The sequence below is a fragment of the Neofelis nebulosa genome, chromosome X (genome assembly GCF_028018385.1).
Source record: "Neofelis nebulosa isolate mNeoNeb1 chromosome X, mNeoNeb1.pri, whole genome shotgun sequence".
Lineage (NCBI taxonomy): Eukaryota > Metazoa > Chordata > Mammalia > Carnivora > Felidae > Neofelis > Neofelis nebulosa.
In genome coordinates, this window is record NC_080800.1 from 29,192,066 (window position 1) to 29,208,999 (window position 16,934).

Below are 16,934 nucleotides of genomic sequence, written 5' to 3' on the forward strand. Positions count from 1 at the left end.
GAAATTAACTTTTTACATAAAATCATTACGATTCAAATAGTTTCCTCTGCAAAGTGCATCTTAGACTTCTGGGAAAATGGCAGAGAAGGAGTATCCTGAGCTCCTTCTTCCCATAGACACACGAAGCTAACAGTCCCATCCCAGGTAATAGTCACACTGGTGTAACAAATTCACAAAATGAACCAAAGACAGGCAGAAGAGACTTTCCACAGTTAATGGTAGAGAAAAGGCCACATTGAAAATGGTAGAGGGCCAAAAACTAAGTTTGGAAGCACACCCCTAGTGAGAAACCACAAATGGGAAGGACACCATGAGCACTGAGAAGGGAGAGAGGCAGAGCCCACACCAAGCGCCCAAGGCATGGGGGAGCTGTACTGAGAAGACAAGTCCCCATAACATTTGGCTTGAAAATCAACGGTGCTTAATTTTTCAAGTTCTTACCATCAGTGAGGCTTAGCTCTGGGCACATTAAAAATCAGAGAGTTTAGCTGCATGAGAGCCAGAGAGCAACAGGAAATGGAGTCTCTGCCCTTAAATATATAGCAAAACAAAAAGCCCAGGCAAGACATAGCACAGAAGCAGCAGTAGGAAAAGCACCTGCGGTACACATGCATATTTATTTACTAATCTCAGAATTTATGCTGCAGGGGCAAGGATGTTTAGAAGACTTGTCCGAAAACAGAAGTGCTGGTAGGTAGCGTTTCATCCACATCCCTACCCTAGACAGTCTGATATTCCAGGGAAGCAAGATGAACTTGTAGTCTACAACTACCTTGTTAGTAACTGTGTTCACTGTCTGCATGTTCCCCTGAGGGAACCCAACACACCTCACTCAGTAGATGCCCATCCAAAGCAGCTCCTAACCCCACACACACTGCAAGCCACCCTGGCAGGGACCACAGCCACTCCAATGTGACTGCTGTCCTGGGGGTAGGGGGAGATAATCACATACACCAGTGTGCCCACAGTCCCAGCAGCCAAGCTTTATAGGTGGCAGCACAGAGCAAGTGTTCTGCCTATCAGTGCAATTGCAGCCACAGCAGAAGGTCTTGGGGCAGGCATCTGACCTGACTGCTGGTCCAGCTCAGCAACAAAAACTTCTCAGGGGGCTGCACACAGCGAGAGTCCTGCAGCTTGGTATGACTACAGCCTTAGCAGAGGGATTGAAAGTAGGCCCTGGGTCTGACTCCTAGTCTCACCCACCAATGAAAACCTCCCATAGAACAAGGCAGGGAAGACACCCTGCAGGTTGGTACAGCCACAGCCTCAGTAGATAGGCTGAGGGCTGGCGGGTGGTCTGACTGCTGACACTGTCCAACAACAAACCCAAGGGGGCCCAGACAACCCCTTCATAGCACAAGGACTGACACTGTCCGAAAGAGCCAAAGTGGGCCAATGCAGCCAACTGGACTAAAGGCAAACATGGCTCAGCCTCAACAGTAGGGCACACACAACCCACACAGTAGATCCCTTTGAGACATCTGGGTCTGGTGGTCAAAGGCAACATGCTATAGGAAACCACTGGACCTCTTCTTCTTGAAGACACAACCTGCAAGATGAGAAGACATACGTGACTTTGCTGATGAAATGAAACACACACACAGATAAAATGACGAGACAGAGGAATATATCCAAGATGAAAAATAGGACGAAATCACAGCAGAGGACCTAAATGAAATGGAGGCAAGTAATAGGTCTAATAAAAAATCCAAAGTAATGGTTATAATGATAGTTACTGGACTTAAGAATGTAGGATCTCAGTAAGACCCTCAACAAAGAAACAGAAAATATAAAAACAGAACCAGAGTTGAAGAACTACATAATTGAAATTAAAAATACACTTAAGGCCACCAATATCAGATTAGAGCAAGGCAGAAGAAAGGATCAGTACCCGGGAAGACAGAGTCAAGGAAAGCAGCCAAGCTTAATAGCGAAAGTAAGGAATAAAAAATGAGAATAGATTAAGGGAACTCAGTGACATCATCAAGCATATTAACAAAATATTATAGAGATCTAAGAAAATAGAAAGAAAAGGGAGCAGAAAATTTTCTCAAGAAATAATAACTTCAAATGTCCCTAATCTGGATCAGGAAACTGAAATCCAGATCCAGGAGGCCAAGGGAGCCTCAAAGAAAAATCAACCCAAAAAGGTCCACACCAAGACATTTAACAGTTAAAATGGAAAAGAGCAGTGATAAAGAGAGAATTTTAAAAGCAGCTAAAGAAATGAGAAATCTCCTAAAGCTATGAGAGTTTTTTCACCAGAAGCCTTACAATCCAGAAGGGAGTGTGGCACAACACATTCAAAGTGCTGAAAGGGGGAAAAAAAACTGCAAGCAAGAATACACTATTCAGCAAGGCTGTCATTCATAACAGAAGCAGAGATAAAGAATTTCCTGTACAAACTAAAGTTATAGGAGATCATCAACACTAAACTAGCCTTACAAAAAATATTAAATTATTTGATGACAAGGCCATAATCAGGAGTAAGAAAATTATTAAAACAAAAATTTTCACAGGTAAAGGCAAACATAATAAAACTAGTAGGTTAATCACTTAGAAATCAAGTATCATGGTTAAAGCACAAAAGCAGTAAAATCAATTTTATCTGTAAACATTAGTCAAGGGATTCACTAAGTATATAAAGTATGACACTATATACCTTAAATGTGGGGGGGGGGTATTAAAATCTTAGTACTTTCAGAATGGGTTTAAATTTAAGTGACCATCAACTTAAAATAGAATGCTATATGCCTAAATTGTTATATATGAACCTAATGGTAACCACAAATCAAAAACCTGTAACAGATACACAAAAAATAAAGAAAAAGGTATCCAAACATGTCATAAAGAAAGCCATCAAACCACAAGGGAAGAGAGAGAACTACGGAATTACCTTAAAACAAGTGAAAAAATGACAGTAAGAATCAGAGAGCATCTCCAGAAACAACAAAACAAGTGATAAAATGGCACTAATATCTAAAATTACTTTGAATGTAATTGGACTCAAGGTACCAAACAAAAGACATAGTGAATGATGGATTTAAAAAAAAAAAAAAAAAAAGGACCCATCTATGCGCTACCCACAAGAGACTCATTTAAGACCTAAAGACATATACAGATTGAAAGTGAAGGAATGAAAAAATATTTGCCATAAAAATGAAAATAAGCTGGGGTAGCAGTATTTTTATCAGACAAAAGAGACCTTGATATGAAGTCTTGAACAAGAGACAAAGGAGAACACTACATAATGATAAAGGGAACAATTCAAGAAGAGGATTCAACAATTGGAAATATTTATGCACCCAATAATGGAGTACATTAATTCATAAAGCCACTATTAAAGAACGTAAAGGAGAATTTGACAGTAATACATTAATAGTAGGGGACTTTAAAACGCCACTTAAAATAACAGATGGATCATCCAGACATAAAATTAGCAAGTAAACAGTGGCTTTGAATGACACACTGGACCAAATGCACCTAACGGATATATTCAGAACATTTCACCCACCAACAGCAGAATACACATTCTTTTCAAGGGCACGTGGAACACTCTCCAGAATAGATGCTGTTAGGCCACAAAACAAATATCAATAAATTAACAAAGACTGAAATTGTATCATGCATCTTTGCTGCTCACAATGGTATGAAACCTCAAATCAGTCACCAAAAAAATATGAAAACAGCACAAATACATGGAGGGTAAATAAACAAATGGGTAATGAGGAAATCAAAGAGGAAATCAAAAAATAAAGAGACAAATGAAAATGAGAACCACAGTTCAAAATCTTTGGGATGTAACAAGAACTGTTCTAAGAGGAAAGATATAGCAATAGGAAAGATTATACCTCAAGAAACCAGAAAATCTCAAATAACCTAATCTTACACCTAAAGAGCAAGAAAAAGAACAAACAAAGGCAAAAAGCCATTAGAAGGAAGGAAATCATAATGACTGAAGCGAAAGAAAGTTATCACTGAAACCAGGATCTCGTTCTTTAAAAACGCTAACAAAATTTGTTAGCCTTAAGCCAGACTCCTCAAAAAGGAAAAAAGAGAGAGAATTCAAAATCAGTAATACTAGAGGATAAATAACAACCATCACCACAGAAATATAAAGGGTTATAAGAGGATATTATGAAAAACTATATACCAAGAAATTGGACAACCTAGAAGAAATGGATAAATTCCTAAAACCACATAACCTTCCAAAAGTAAATTAGGAAGAAAAACAAAATTTGAACAGACCAATTATCATCAATGAAATTGAATCAATTATCAGAAAGCTCCCAACAAATAAAAGTTAAAGATTAGATGGATTTCACAGGTGATTTCTACCAGGCATCCAAAGAACAGTTAATACCGATTCTTTTCAAACTATTCCAGATGTAGAAGAGGAAGAAAAGCTTCCAAATTCATTCTATGTGGCCAGCATTACTCTGCCAGCAGAACCAGGTGAAGATGCCACAAAAAAAAAAAAAAAAAAAAACTTCATTATCTGATGAACACAAATGAAAAACAAAAATCGTCGACAAGAAAAAGACTAAGAACCATATGATCATTTCAATAGATGCAAAAAAAAAAGCATTTGACAAAGTACAACACCCTTTCATGATAAAAAATTCACAAAAGTAGGTTTAGAGAGAACATACCTCAACATAATAAGGCCCTATACAAAAAACCTAGAGCTAGTATCACATTGAATGAGGGAAAACAGAGCTTTTCCTCTAAGATCAGCAAGAAGACAGATGTCCAGTCTCATCAGTTCTATTCCACATAGTTCTGGAAGTCGTCACCACAGACAGGAATTGGACAAGAAGGAAAAAGCATCCATATTGCTAAGAAAGTAACAAAACTTCCAGTATTTGTAGATGACCTAATACTACGTATGGAAAAAATCTAATGATTCCACCAAAAACTACAACTGATAAATGAATTCAATCAAGTTGCAGAATATGAAACTAATATGCAGAAATCTGTTGCATTTCTGTCCTCTAATAATGAACTAGCAGAAAAAGCAATGAAAGGAACAATCTCATTTACAATGGCACCAAAAGAGTAAAATACCTAAGAATAAATTTAACCCAGGAAAAGATCTGCACTTCAAAACAATTAAACAGTGATGAAAGAAACTGAAGATGACACACGTGCAAAGATATTTCATGTTCTTGTATTTGAAGAACCAAATTGTTAAAATATCCATACTACCCAAAGCAATCTATAGATTTAATGCCATCCCTATCAAAATACCAACATTTTTCACAAAACTAGAATAATCCTAAGATTTGTTTGCAATCACAAAAGGTTCCCAAATAACCAATCAATCTTGAGAAAGAAGAACAAAGCTGGAAATATCACAACTCTAGATTTAAGATAGACTACGAAGCTGTAGTAATCAAAACAGGAGCGCCTGGTTGGGTCAGTCAGTTAAGCATCTGACTTCAGCTCAGGTCATGATCTCAGTTTGTGGGTTCAAGCCCTGCATCGGGGTCTGTGCTGACGGCTCAGAGCCAGGAGCCTGCTTCGGATTCTGTCTGTCTGTCTGTCTCTCTCTCTCTCTCTCTCTCTCTCTCTCTCTCTCTCTGCCCCTCCTCTGATCATGCTTTTGCTTTCTCTCTCAAAAAAAAAAATGTTAAAAAAATTAAAATAATACAGTATGGTACTCACACGAACACAGACACATAGACCAACCGGACAGAATAGAGAGCCCAGAAACAAAGCCATACTTTTATGGTCTATATGTCTAGGACAAGGAGACCAAAATATAAAATGTCTCTTCAATAAATGGTTCTGGGAAAGCTAGACAGCTACATGCAAAAGAATGAAAGTGGACTACTTTCTTATACCATACACAAAAACTCAAAATGGACTGAAGATCTAAATGGGAGACCAGAAAACATAAAACTCCTAGAGGAGAACATAGGCAGTAATTTCTTTGACATAAGCTGTAGAAACCTTTTTCTAAATCTGTCTCCTCCGACAAGGGAAATGAAAGCAAAATTTAACTGTTGGGACCACAACCCAATAAAAAGCTTTTGCAGAGCAAAGGAAATCCTGAACAAGACAAAAAGACAAGCTTCTGAATGGGAGAAGATATTTGCCAATGATATATCTCTTAAGGGGTTAATATCCAAAATACAGAAAAAATTACACAACTCAAAGCTAAAAAAAAGAAAAAAATCACCAAATAATCTGATTAGAAATGGGCAGAAGGTCTGAATAGATATTTTTCTAAAGACGACATACAAATGGCCAACAGACACATGAAAAGATGACCAACATCACTAATTATAAGGGAACTGCACATCAAAATAAGAGATCACTTCATACCTGTCAGAATGGCTAAAATTAACAACAATGAGTAACAAGTGTTCAAGAGGATGTCAAGGAAAGGTACCCTTGTATAGTGTTGGTGGGAATGCAAATTGGTACCATCACTGTGGTAAATAGTATGGAGGTTCTTCAAAATTTTTAAAATGGAATTACTGTATGATCCAATAATTCTACTACTGGATATTTACGTTAAGAATATAAAGACACTAAAAAATACTAAAACAATATATAAAGTCTATGTTCACTGCAACATTATTTAGAAAAGCCACATTTTGGAAGCAACCCCAATGCCCATCAACAGATAAATGGATCAAGATGATTTTACACATATAAAAAATAACACACACATATGCACAATGACAAATTAGTCATAATACATAATGAGATCATTGCATTTTCAAGCACACAGCTGGACATAGAGGGTATGATGCTAGATCAAGTCAGGCAGTCAGATAAATACCATATGACTTCACTCACATGTGGAATTTAAGAAACAGAAGAAAAAAGGTACCAAACAAGGCATATTCTTAAGTATGAAGAACAAAGTGGTGGTTGCCAGAGGGGAGTAGGTGACAGGATCGGTAAAAAAGGTAAAAGGGTTAAGAGTACACTTACTGTGGCAGGCAGTGAGTAATGTAAAGAATTGTTGAATCATTCTATTGTAAACCTGAAACTAACGAAACACTGCATATTAATTATACTTCAATTTTTAAAGTACATTTTAACAAGCTAGCTTGGAATGCAAAGTTAGTCTACAGTAACCTTCTTAAATGAAAAACAGTAAAAAAAAATATGTACAATGTGTGCAGTATGTAATATCTCAGTAATATGGTCTTACCTAAAAATACCAAAGGGGTAAATTAAGAAAGACAATATTCCAAATGTGTACCTCCAAATTTAGCAGCCCTTATCACAGGTACCTAATAAAATTTAAACAGGAATCTTAATTACAAAAGGGTAAAAGGTATCTCCCTGACCTAATTTAAGTGCAACTGGATAGTACAAATCATTCTCTGTAACTTACATACTATGTAAAAAAAAAAAAAAAAACAAACAAAACACAAAACTGAAAAAATGATTCAAATGTTTTTTCAAAATGCTCTCAAGTGGAAAAAAGGTCTGTGGCATATTTAGCCAGTGACCTCTATTCTTTCCTAGTTATGATCAAGAAAAGGATGAAATCATAAATGCAATGCATTTCCTTTTGCATGAAGGTTAATATTTTGGATAAAAAAGCAAAGAAAAGAAGCCTTTGTTTTATGCCCAGTAGTACAAGTGCCATTGCCAATACTTGAGACATTATATTTTAAAGCAATATAAAATTAAAATATATGCTCTAGAGATAAATTCTGCAATAGGAAGAGATGAGATTTACCCAATACCTACTTCAATTTTGACACAGGTATTTTTAAAAATTCATTTGGCTTCAAAATGTGTTAACAATTCTACCCAAACATGACATTCACTCACAAAAACTCACTTGTTCTACTTCTTCCAGTACAGATAAGTGATGTAGGTATACACTTTCAATGTAAGTATGTATACATCACTAAATTTTACTGAATGACACCCTTGGGATAACCACACTGTTCAGAAAACATCACCTTTAACTACTTGTATGCATGTTGGTGTACATGTATGTACATATATATGTCTTTGTGTATATACAGCATATATGTACTTATGCGTTCTATCTAGTGAGAGATAAAGAAAACAGAAAAAGCACATGGTAACTCAGTCTCTCATCCATTGGACAGAGTGGCTTCCTTCATCAGTGTCAAATGTGGTTACATTTTCTGTCATGTTAAACCCTGGAGAGTAGATTGAATGCACCAGTATTTAGAGTGCAGGTTTGGATACAGCAGTCAAATACCAACAAGAGTCACACTTGAGTTTACAACCTAGAAATGAAAGGCCTTCTCAACCCTTTGAACTAAACATAGGAAGCAGAAGGTTTAGAATGCATTTTGACTTTTGAGAGTTGATGCATTTACTAATCTGTTCTGAGAAGAAAAAAAGACATGAATAAATACATTCCATAACGTGACTAAAACAATTTTTCTCAAGAATCAATTGTTGTCAAGATGTCATTCATCACAAAAACTCTGAAGATCCTGAAGTTAAAACTACCCACAAAGAACAATTTTTAATTTTTTTTAAAAAGTAGGGGTATTATGGGGCGCCTGGGTGGCGCAGTCGGTTAAGCGTCCGACTTCAGCCAGGTCACGATCTCGCAGTCCGTGAGTTCGAGCCCCGCGTCAGGCTCTGGGCTGATGGCTCGGAGCCTGGAGCCTGTTTCCGATTCTGTGTCTCCCTCTCTCTCTGCCCCTCCCCCGTTCATGCTCTGTCTCTCTCTGTCCCAAAAATAAATAAAAAACGTTGAAAAAAAAAATTAAAAAAAAAAAAAAAAAAAAGTAGGGGTATTATTTGTTTAAAAAATATCAAGATTTGTAAGCACTCACATAATTATTTACAACTACAGTATTTCCTTTTAATTAGAAATGTAAAAATATTTTAAAGTAACATGCAAGATCAGGTATTTAAATATGAAGAGAATATGTAACATATAGAAAACCTGAAACATCAATATAGTTTCCATATGGTGGTGAAATTATAGCTAATCTTTATTTTCTTTCCCATGCTTATCTGCATTTTGCAAACTTTATGTGGCAAGCCCCTATTACTTTCATAACAACAAAAGAAGCAAAATGTGTAAATATGTTGTGAAAATTTATTCCCCATCTCTGGATATGGAAACTTGTAAGGATATCTCTAGGTGGTAATAAATCGACCAAAAATTGTCAGGCGAAAGTAGAGCACGATGAGAATTAGACATGTTTCTTGTTTTGTGTCTGTATTACAGTCAAAAGTACCTTGCCTCTGCATTCTGAAAACACTTTGCAAAATAATTTTAAGTTGAAAAGAAAAGAACTAACTTCTTCCTAGACCTGATTTTTTAATGTCTGTTTCCTCTATGTCCACCTTAACTTACCCCCACTCCTAAAAAAAAAATTAGACCACTTTCTCAAGTTTGGATCTCTTGTTAGTAAACTGTTGTCTTCACTTGGACCAGCGAGTGAGCTTTCTCACATTTCAAGAGAAACATAAGCAATGTTTAAAAACCAGAAGAAAAAGCAGAATTTATACTATAGAGAGGCCTCTTTTAGTGACTGAAGTGGGAATTTTAGCAGTTTCCCAAAAATGGCCTCAGTATTTACCACTGGATTTTGCAAAGATTGTGGCAAGACCCTATCTACAATTGAATTAAGTCATGCAAAGCAGCTCCAACACAACTTGGTGGGATGATAGAAATGTTCTAGAGCTGCCCTGTCCAGTGAGATAGTCATTAGACACATGTGGCTCTTGAGGAACCATTATGTAACCAGTACATTTTAAATTGTACATAATTTTAATTAGTTTAAATTTAGATGGCTACGTGTGACTAGCATATCCAAGATATTCAACTTAATGTGTAACTTTACGTCCTTGATCCCAAGGAGGGAAATTAGTTTGAGAGTAAATAAAATGCCAGAATATATTTTGAAAGCTTTACTGAGATATACTTTGCATACCATAAAACCTATCCTCTGTAATTGTTTAATTCAGTGTTTTTTTTTAATATATTCAGAGACATGTGCAATCATTATCACAATCTCAGAACATTTCAGCATCCTAAACAGAAACTCTCTACACATTAACAGTCACTCCCTCCCCCAATTTCGAGCACTAGGCAATTACCCCTCTACTTCTCTCTCCATACATTTGTTATTCTGGACATTTCATATGTAATCATGGAAAATGTGGTCTTTTCTGACTGGCTCCTTGTACTTGATACAGTGTTTTTAAAGTTTGCTCATGCGTGCATCAGTAATTCATTCTTTTTGCTGCCAATATTCTATTGTCCAAATACAGCACATTCAATTTATCCATTTGCCAAGTGCTGAACAAATGATTTATTTTGTCTTTGGCTACCATGAAAAATGGTTACATGAAGATCCCTGCACGTTTCAGGTTAGTGCGTGTTTTCATTTCTCTTGGGAATATAGTTAGGAGTGAGAATGCTAAGTCGTACAGTAGCAACTCAAGATTCAGCATTTAGAGGACTACACAAGCAGTAGTATTTTCCCGCATTGTCATCTCACGCATTTTGTCTACCTTACGTTACAGCTATTCTATTGCATGTGAAGCTGTATTCCAGAGTGATTTTGATTTGAAATTTCCTAATAGCAATAATGCTGAGCATTTTTTCATGTACTTCTTAGAAGAACTTATTTTTGAAAAAATTTCAATTCAAATCATGTACTTATTTTTGATTGGGCTATTTTTCTATTAATTTTTGAGTTCTTTACATACTTAAGATACAAGCCCCTTATCAAATATATATTTTACAAATACACCCCACCCCCCATTCTGTGGGTTGTCTTTCATTTTCTTGACGGCATCAGAGTATACAAGTCTTCCATTCTGATGAAGCCCAATTCATCTCATTCTCATTTCATCAGTCAGATTTATGTTATTGTATCTAAGAACCATCACCTAACCAATGTCAGGTACATGTACTCTTATGTTGTCTTCAAGGCTTTTTATAATTTTAGTTCTTGTATTTAAGTCTAGCACCCACTATGAGTTACGTATCAAGTGAGATAGAGTTCTTATGTCATCCTTTTCCCAGGGAGATCTTGTTTGGCCCATTTGTTGAAAATGTTTTTCTTTGCCTCAGTGAATTATGTGGTCACCCTTGTTGAACATCAACTCATCATAAATCTATCTGTTTACTTCTCAACTGCCAATTCAATCTCATCATTTTATATGTTTGTCATTAGGCAGCATCACACTCCATCATTACTGTGACTTTCTGGTAAGTTTTGAATTCAGGAAACCTGAGTCCTCCCAACCCCATTTTACTCTTCTCTTGCAAGTTTGTTTTGGCTATTCTTGATCCCTTGTTTTCCACATGAATTTCAGGATCAATCTGTGAATTTATTCCAAAGTATTTTTACTCTTCTTGGTGGTATTGTAAATGGACTTCATTCTTAGTTTCATTTTACTGTCATCTCTGCTAGTGTACAAGAGTAGAATTAAATTTGGCGTACTAATAGTGTGTTCTGCAACTTTGCCAAACTTATTTATTAACTGTGACATATTTTTGTATGGATTCCTTACCGTTTTCTATGTACAAAATCAAGGCATCTACAAATGGAGGGAGTTTTACTTTATCTTTTTTATGGGGACGCCCCTTTTTCCCCTTTCTTGTGTAACTGCGGTGCTAACAGGACCAATACCATGTTGAATACAAGCCTCAAGGGGAGACATTCCTGTCTTGTTCCACCATCAAGTGTAATTTTAGCTCTCAGTATTTTCATAGATGTTTCTTTATCAAGCTCAGGAAGGTCCCTTGTATTCCTCATTTGTTCAATTTACTTCTTTATCAACTATGTGTATTCTATTCTTTTAAATGTTCTTTATTAGTAACATTAGGTTGTCTGACTCCTTTATTTTAATAAGATAGATTTCACTGGTTGGTTTTTGATTGTGAAACCAACCTTGCATTCCTAGGTAAGTATCACTCGGTTGGTATATAAAATCCTTGATGGATTTGTTTCACTAATATTTTATTGAGAATTTCCACCTCTGTACCCATGCAATGCATCAGTCTGTTTTCCTGTGCTATCTTTGTCTGGGTTTTATTAGGTAACAATGCCCTTCCAGAATGATGTGGGAAGTGTTTATTTCTTGTGTTTATTTTTAGAAGGCTCTATAAAAATTAAGTAATTTTGAAAATTTAGCTTCCCCAGCTAAGTTATTATATCCAATTCAACTAAATTATTCCCTTGAAATCGAAATTGAGTTTTTACTGCTGGTAAATTGCTGACCTCTCCCAGCAATGTTTTCATTTTGAAGTCAGGTTACAACAAAAAAATAAATTATACAGAATTAATCTACCCATCTTGTGGCCAGTCACAAAGTCCTTTCTCACTTTTCCCAAGCTTGGCACTTGAACCTGGGGAAGACTGTGGCAATAATAGATACCAGAACAGAACCAGATTCATTCTCCAACTGATGTTGGTCTGTTTTTTTAAATCTTTTACCAACCATCCTGAGAAATCTGATGGATCTTGAAATAGTTAATACTTAAGAGTCATGAAAGAAGGTAAACTTAGCGAACATTTTCATTTGCTAGCTGTTTAAGAAACTCCATTTGAAATCATCCAAGTAATAGATTTTGTCATACACTCACTCTCAGATCGGGGAAGAAAGAAGAAAACAGACTTTTCAACCTGATTTAAGCGACTTTAGAATGATCCATACAAAGTCCTCTGCATGTGTTTGACAGAGAAAGATTAGAACACAGAATCTTAGTATGGCACAAGAAACAAGTAACTGGTGACATACTTGTCCCATCACTGAAAACAACGATGTAACAAAACACGAGAAAACTTTCTAGGATCTGGTCAGTAACAGGCATAGGACTGATACTTCAGAAAAGGTAAACACAAAGTAAGCACAGCATATCCCTGCATTTTGGTCTAGAAGCACATTCTAGCTATAGGGCAAGATAATGCACCCCTAGTAGTGGTGGGTGTGGTTGGCCAGAGCAGACAGAGATCTTCATTCTAAGCTAATGAAGATGCTGGAATCTGTACAGCAGGGTTAACAGAGAAGAGGCAAGTATGCAGACAGGGTCCCAGAAATCTTCATGGGGATTTATCATCTTTCCACTGCCAAGTGTATAGTCCTACTGTGTGAAAATCTGGGAAACTTAGTAGGAAACACCCGCTGTTTTGCTGAACGCTGAGCAATGAGCAGCGATATAAGAGGCTACATCATGCTAGGAGCACTGGCATTCTGGCTTAGAGAGCAGAGACCTCCCCCTCAACACCTGGGAATGAACAGCTTCCTTGATAACCCCAGGAAGGCCTTACCTTAGCAATATACTCTATGACCTAGAAAAAGGTCCATGGTCTAGAACTAAGACTAAATTAGTGTCAAGTTAATAAAGAATAAAACCATATCGAATGCACTCTAAAGTAACCACCAACAATTTAAATGCCTGGGCAAACTCAATGTCCTTTAAAGGCAAACAGTTCTCCATAAGGTGTCACTCACAGTGTCCATCATAGGAAAAAGTTCAAGGCATGAAAAGGAGTAGGAAAAAGTGTCCCACAATGAAGATCTGGCTGAGTATTAGCAACTTACTAATTTTCTATTATTTTCTCCAAAAATGTGATCCCTTGGTCCCTATTTGTCAAGTCCATGAGCATATAACATCTTGATTTTCTAAGCCTCAATTATCTCTCAAGTCTTTATGCAAAGGAACATTTACTACATCTAGGACTTTAAAGTCTGTAGGCAGAACTCCACCATCAGAGGGCATACCTGAAAGATTTTTTTTAAATCAACTATTCCCCTAATTTTGATTCTGTTGTTCCTGTAGGTATATGAAGTAATATTGTACTTATTTTCTGTAGTATATACCTCTAACTCTTTTTGTCTTATCAAAGAGAACGTCAGGTAAGTTCCATTTTCCTTATACTTGGAGGTGCATGTTTCTAAAATCTTAAATAAACCACATTTTCAAATTTCAGCCGCTTCCCAAATGCTCTATGGCACCAGAGTAACACCTACTTTATTACCATGCTCACCTCTGAACCCATGCTTGTTTCACATCAGTGCACTGTACTTTTCTAAAAATTTCCATGGTCAAGTCAAATCTCAACCTCTTCCTGAAATCCTTCCCTTCTAACACGTAACTCTTCCCATTTTCTCTCCATTCAAACTGCAATCAACTGTGTATTCTTTCCTGCTCTCCCCACTAAATTGATACTTATGTACATCAAATGTAAACGAAATTCATTATATAAAATCCATCAAGAACTTGATATGAAGAACACGAGAACATGGTTTTCCTATTTCCTTATATTCCCCATAACAAAATACACTGCACCTCATGTCTCCTCCTAGCGCTCGCGCGCACGCGCGCGCGCGCACACACACACACACACACACACACACACACACACACACACACACATATATCCTGGTAAGAATATTAGAAGAAGTCACTGAAAAAGCAAAATAAATATTCAGGAACATTTCAACTGATCTCAAACATGTTAAAATTATTTCCTCAAAAACGAGTAAGAAACTAAACCTTTTCTAAATATTTGGTTCCCTATCTTCAATATCCACTAAAAAGAACGTTTCCACCTTTTCACAATGTGTGATTTTTATCCATTTTATCCTTTCCTTACCTCTAGTTAGGTTCAGTTACCCTCACCTTTTTTCTAACCAAAGGCAAATTTAAAAGTTCGAAACTATAATGAGATGGTTAAAGGACACCATAATTTGTTTCAATAAATTATCTAAGTAAAATAGTGGTGTAACTCCGCTGATTTCCTCTTTTTCTGCACAGAGGCTAAAAGCTAGCTTTACAGCAGGAAAATTGATAGTACTTGTACATACTGATAAAACAGAAAGCTTTGTGTTCATTCTCTGTTCAATTGTTTCTCATGAGACAGAAATAGTTTTTTGTTTTGTTTTTTGTTTTTACTTTAATCCCTGATCTGTGGCCTCTCAGTAGTCTGTCCAGGTTTCAAATGCTCTGCAATGAGCATCATTTTTATTCAGGATTCAGGATTCTCTTATCTACCAACCACTTAAAACTAACTTATTTAGTTGCAATTTTTCTCGAAGATGCTTATCAATAAAGGGGAGAATATAGTTTGTGTTTTTTTTCCCCAGTTTCCCACCAGGAAGATAAAACTCCGTAATCTCTTTGCATAGCAGAGATAGAAGCAGACAAATGTAGTCAAGATAGAACAATACACAGGAGAATTCAATTTGATGTCCCATGAGGGCCATGGAAAGTAGACGCATGCGCTCTGTCTGCTCCACAATTTAGATCCAATCGAGACAAACTGTACATTTACATGAAAAGACATGCAAGATGAAATAGGCTATTTACTTGTACTTTTCAGATGCTCCTGATGCAGGGATAATGAGACTATTAGTTAGTCACAATATACTTCAAAATATAATCCGTTTAACAAACCCTTACCGTAGCACGCTGAGGCCTCTCAGAAAGGAAATTTTCCAGGTTTTGAAAAACGAAATTGAATCACGCCTTTCATGTAACTCCCATGTTTTTTCAAGTGCACAGTCCATCACTGGCATTCAATATTACATAACCAGGAGTGTTACTGACCATGTAACAATATCCTTTCTCCATCAACCCTGACCCACCCCCCAGTTAACCCAGAGAGGAAACATTAACTCAACTGGAGAAAAACAAACCTCTTGTGTTTCTTTTATTCCACTTGGGTTAAGATCTGAAAAATATCCATCTCTTCTGCAAGCTTTCTTCAAGGGCTCCTTTAAAGTAAATTACCATAAAAGCCAAACCTGCATGAATCAATAGACTTTGCCCAACATATTAAAAGTGCTGAAATGGAGACAAATAAAAAAGCATCGCAAGTCATCCATAATAAATTAGTTTGTCTGCAGTAGTGACATCAGGCCAATGTGAGCAAGAACTTACTTCTGAGCTATTTAGCTGCTCTAGCACAAGATTCCAGTGATGCAAGATTTCAAGGCCAATAAAACATTTTCACCCACCCACTAAAATTACTTTCCTCTTACTTTCATCTTGTCAATTAAAACACATCTTTAAGTTGTTTCTTCCACTTGACTTTTTGTTTTTGGCACTTTTGACAAAATCACCAAGACCGCATATGACAGAAGGATCGTGACACAGTTTCCTACATGAATTTCATCCAAGATTCTGTCAACCACAGAACAAATACTCAATCCAGGGGGAGATTTGGGATTTCAAAAGGAAGTAATGACTTTAGGAAATGGTGAGTGGAGGGGTGATTGCAAAGTGAGCCAACAAGTTGGAGGAATTCATGAGTCAGATGGGGAATTGAAGTTATTACTTTGAGCCAATGCTAATTATAATGGTCTCTCTGCTGCTAGTCACCCTTTTACCCTTGTCAGAGATTTTCATCAATGTCCTACGTAATTCTCTAATCACAAGCAGAAAGACAGCCGGCATAGCTAGGCCTCTGACACATGGCATGCATGGACACAGAATCAAGTTCATCAAGTTCCTTTCAGATCCAACATTTTCACACACTTCACATCCATGTAACTGCTTCAACCACCAACAAATAGAAGTCTTTCAGGTCTCCTTACTAATCAATGCTACTGTCTCCACAAATTTTCATCAGCTTTGCCTTCTGTAACCTACCTCCAGAGTCGTTGAATACCTATTTCACAGCAAAAAAAAAAAAAAAAAAAAAAAAAAAAAGCCTACCTGCATACTATTATTTCCAGAAAACTCCTTCATCCATTGCTTTAACAGACTCTAGTGTTCCCAGAAGACACAACTTTTCCAAGTGTCCCTCAAAAGTAGAGGCTGCCTTTCCTACACCTCTCCCCCATATGGTTGTGGTTATGCTACTGCTAGCCTATGTAAACGTCTACTTTATACTATTTCTCATTTACCACCATATAAAAACCTTTAAGAACTTGAGCTCAGCATGTAACAATACTGTTCATCCTCATTCCCCCTATTTTTACTTTGGGACTTCTTGTTGGGG